Raw genomic sequence first — 4,898 nt, 5'->3', positions numbered from 1 at the left:
AGCTAAGGCTGAGCATCCAAGGCTTCAAACAAGGAGATAATGAATCTCTTTATGATGCCTGGGAGAGATACAGAGAGATGCTAAGAAAATGCCCCTCTGAAATATTCTCAGAGTGGGTGCAGTTAGACATCTTTTATTATGGGCTTACAGAGAAAGCTCAAATTTCTCTAGACCACTCAACTGGTGGATCTATACACATGAGAAAGACAATTGAAGAAGCTCAAGAGCTCATTGATACAGTTTCCAGAAATCAGCATCTGTACCTAAGCAGTGAACCTTCCATCAACAAAGAGGCTAAAACAGTAACTGCTGAACTCAGTCCTACAGAACAAGTTACTGAATTCAATCAGCAACTGGATTTTCTAACAAAACAGCTAGCCGAATTCAAGGAGATACTACAAGAAACAAGAATGGCTAATATGAATATGGAAGTACATTTGAAGCAAACAGAATAGCAATTATTAAAACAAATAATAGAAGAGTGCCAAGCAGTTCAATTAAGAAGTGGGAAAACATTAAATACCTCACTTCAAGATAGCAGGAAGCCAAGAAATGAGCAAACTAACCATAATCCCTCTGAGGACAGTAAGAGCCCAGAGAGGAATAATTCTGGCGCTCAAACGCCAGAGAATGGGTGGAAAGCTGGCGTTGAACGCCCAAACCATGCTCAGTCCTGGCGTTCAACACCAGAAATAAGCAAGGGATTGGCGTTGAACGCCCAAAGGAAGCACAGTTCTGGCGTTCAGACGCCAGAAACAGATAAGGAGTTGGTGTCTAACGCCACTCAAACTTCTACTCCTGGCATTCAAATGCCAGTGGAAGATCAGACACATACAAGTGCTGATAACAACCCTTCTAAAAAGGCTTCTCAACCCACATCTGTAGGTAATAAACCTGCAACAACTAAGGTTGAGGAATACAAAGCCAAAATGCCTTATCCTCAGAAACTCCGTCAAGCAGAACAGGATAAGCAATTTGCCCGCTTTGCAGACTATCTCAGGACTCTTGAAATAAAGATTTCGTTTGCAGAGGCACTTGAGCAAATACCCTCTTATGATAAGTTCATGAAAGAGATCTTAAGTCATAAGAAGGATTGGAGGAAAACTGAGAAAGTTTACCTCATTGAAGAATGCAGTGCAGTCATTCTAAAAAGCTTACCTGAGAAGCTTAAAGATCCGGGAAGCTTTATGATACCATGCACATTAGAAGGTACTTGTACCAAGCAAGCTCTATGTGATCTTGGGGGCAAGTATTAACCTAATACCTACAGCTACTATAAAAAAGCTTGGGTTAACTGATGAAGTTAAACCAACCCGGATATGTCTCCAACTTGCTTATGGCTCCATTAAATACCCATCAGGCGTAATTGAAGACATGATTGTCAAGGTTGGGCCATTTACCTTTCCCACTGACTTTGTGGTGCTGGAAATGGAGGAGCACAAGAGTGCAACTCTCATTCTAGGAAGACCTTTCCTAGCAACTGGCCGAACCCTTATTGACGTCCAAAAAGGGGAAGTAATCCTGAGAGTTAATGAGGATGAGTTCAAGTTGAATGTTGTCTAAGCCATGCAACATCCAGACACCCAAATGACTGCATGAGCATTGATATCATTGACTCTCTGGTAAAAAAGGTCAATATGACTAAGAGTCTTGAATCAGAGCTAGAGGATATCTTTAAAGATACTCAGCCTGATCTCGAGGAACCAGAGAGAATAATAGAACCTCTGAAAATCCCTTAGAAAGAGGAGAAACCTCCCAAACCTGAGCTCAAACCATTACCACCATCCCTGAAATATGCATTTCTGGGAAAAGGTGATACCTTTCCTGTAATCATAAGCTCTACCTTAGAGCCATATGAAGAGGAAGTACTAATTCAAGTGCTAAGGAAACACAAGACAGCTCTTGGGTGGTCCATCAGTGATCTTAAGGGCATTAGCCTCGCCAGATGCATGCACAAGATCCTATTGGAGGGTGACGCTAAGCCAGTAGTTCAACTACAAAGGCGGCTGAATCCAGCCATGAAGGAGGTGGTGCAGAAGGAGGTCACTAAATTATTAGAGGCTGGGATTATTTATCCTATTTCTGATAGCCCCTGGGTAAGCCCTGTCCAAGTCGTCCCTAAGAAGGGTGGCATGACAGTGGTTCATAATGAAAAAAATGAATTGGTTCCTACAAGAATAGTTACAGGGTGGCGTATGTGTATTGACTATAGAAGGCTCAATACAGCTACCAGAAAGGATCATTTTCCTTTACCATTCATAGACCAGATGCTAGAAAGAGTAGCAGGTCATGAATACTACTGCTTCTTAGATGGATATTCAGGTTATAATCAAATTGCAGTAGATCCCCAAGATCAAGAGAAAATAGCATTCACATGTCCATCTGAAGTATTTGCATACAGAAGAATGCCATTTGGTCTATGCAATGCACCTGCAACCTTTCAAAGGTGCATGCTCTCAATTTTCTCTGATATGGTGGAAAAATTTCTAGAAGTCTTCATGGATGACTTTTCAGTATTTGGAGACTCATTCAGCTCCTGTCTTGACCATCTAGCACTTGTTCTAAAGAGGTGCTAAGAGACTAACCTGGTTTTAAACTGGGAGAAATGTCACTTTATGGTGACTGAAGGAATTATCCTTGGGCACAAAATTTCGAACAAGGGAATAGAGGTGGATCAAGCTAAGGTAGAGGTAATTGAAAAATTACCACCACCAACCAATGTTAAGGCAATCAGAAGCTATCTAGGGCATGCAGGATTCTATAGGAGGTTTATAAAAGATTTTTCAAAAATCACCAAACCTCTGAGTAATCTGTTAGCTGCTGACATGCCATTTATCTTTGATAAGGAGTGTCTGCAGGAGTTTGAGACTCTGAAAACTAAGCTGGTCACAGCACCAGTCATCTCTGCACCAGACTGGACATTACCATTTGAACTAATGTGTGATGCCAGTGACCATGCCATTGGTGCAGTGTGGGGACAAAGGCATGACAAGCTTCTGCACGTCATTTACTATGCTAGTCGTGTCTTAAATGACGCACAGAAGAACTACACAACCACAGAAAAAGAGCTACTTGCAGTGGTTTACGCCATTGACAAGTTCAGATCCTATTTAGTAGGATCAAAAGTGATTGTGTACACTGACCATGCTGCTCTTAAATATCTACTCACAAAGCAGGATTCAAAACCTAGACTCATCAGATGGGTATTGCTTCTGCAAGAGTTTGATATAGAAATAAGAGACAGAAAAGGGACAGAGAACCAAGTAGCAGATCACCTGTCCCGAATAGAACCAGTAGAAGAGGCATCCTTCCCTCTTACTGAAATCTCTGAAAACTTTCTGGATGAGCAACTCTTTGCCAACCAGGAAGTGCCATGGTTTGCAGACATTGCAAAATACAAGACAGTAAGATTCATACTCAAAGAGTACAGTAGACAGCAATCAAAGAAATTGATCACAGATGCAAAGTATTATCTTTGGGATGAACCATATCTCTTCAAGAGATATGCAGACGGAGTAATCCGTAGATGTGTGCTTAAAGAAGAAGCACAGAAGATTCTCTGGCATTGCCATGGATCACAGTATGGAGGACATTTTGGAAGTGAGCGAACAGCCACAAGAGTCCTCCAATGTGGCTTCTACTGGCCTACTCTCTATAAGGACTCCCGAGTGTTTGTACTTAATTGTGATAGTTGCCAAAGATCTGGCAATCTGCCTCATAGTTATGCCATTCCTCAACAAGGGATCTTGGAGATTGAGTTGTTTGATGTATGGGGTATTGACTTCATGGGACCTTTCCCACCATCATACTCAAACACTTATATTCTAGTGGCAGTGGATTATGTATCCAAATGGGTGGAAGCTATTGCAACACCCACTAATGATACTAAGACAGTACTAAAATTCCTCCAGAAATACATCTTCAGCAGATTTGGTATCCCTAGAGTACTAATCAGTGATGGGGGCACTAATTTCTGCAATAAACAACTTTACTCTGCTTTGGTTCGAGAAGGAGTTAGCCACAGGATAGCTACTCCATATCATCCACAGACAAATGGGCAAGCTGAAGTTTCTAATAGAGAACTTAAAAGAATCCTGGAACGGACTGTGATTAACCGTAGAAGGGATTGGGCAAGAAGCTTGGATGATGCTCTGTGGGCATATAGAACAGCATTCAAGACACCTATAGGAACTTCTCCATACCAGCTGGGGTATGGAAAGCCTGTCACTTGCCAATGGAACTAGAACATAAGGCCTATTGGGCAACCAGATTCCTAAACCTTGATGCTAAGTTAGTTGGAGAAAAACGATTACTCCAGTTAAATGAGCTAGAGGAATTCAGACTCAATGCTTTCGAAAATGCAAAAATTTACAAAGAGAAAGCAAAAAGATGGCATGATAAGAAACTATCATCTAGAGTCTTTGAGCCAGGGCAGAAAGTTCTGCTATTTAATTCTAGGCTCAGATTATTCCCCGGGAAATTGAAATCCCGGTGGCGAGGTCCATATGTGATTACAAGTGTGTCACCATATGGATACGTGGAGCTTCAGAATAATGATTCTAACAAAAAGTTCATTGTTAATGGGCAGAGAGTCAAACATTATCATGAAAGCAATTTTGAGCAAGAATGCTCAAAACTGAGACTTGATTAAAGCTTAGTAATAGTCCAGCTAAAGACAATAAAGAAGCGCTTGCTGGGAGGCAACCCAGCCATTTATAAAGCTTATTTGTTAATTAATTGATTTTTACAGGTTTATGTCAATTATCTTCAAGGTAAAATAGCAATTGCTTGAGTCCATAGAGTTACAAAAGGATTCAGAGGATAAAACAGCAAAAAAAAGCTCACTGGTGCAAAAAAAGCCAGTAAGAGCTGTTTTGGGCACTAAACGCCCAAAAAGG

The 4,898-nt window shown here is 41.1% G+C and overlaps 1 pseudogene; it reads left to right on the top strand.

The window, feature by feature from the left end:
- Positions 1 to 3,188, top strand: part of LOC110279302 (uncharacterized) — a 172,909-nt pseudogene extending 169,721 nt beyond the window's left edge.
- The last annotated feature ends 1,710 nt before the right edge of the window (positions 3,189 to 4,898 follow it).

Source organism: Arachis duranensis, chromosome 3, assembly GCF_000817695.3.
Source record: "Arachis duranensis cultivar V14167 chromosome 3, aradu.V14167.gnm2.J7QH, whole genome shotgun sequence".
Taxonomy (NCBI): Eukaryota; Viridiplantae; Streptophyta; class Magnoliopsida; order Fabales; family Fabaceae; genus Arachis; species Arachis duranensis.
Note: the sequence above shows the minus strand (reverse complement) of the source record. Positions and strands in the feature narration are given on the sequence as shown.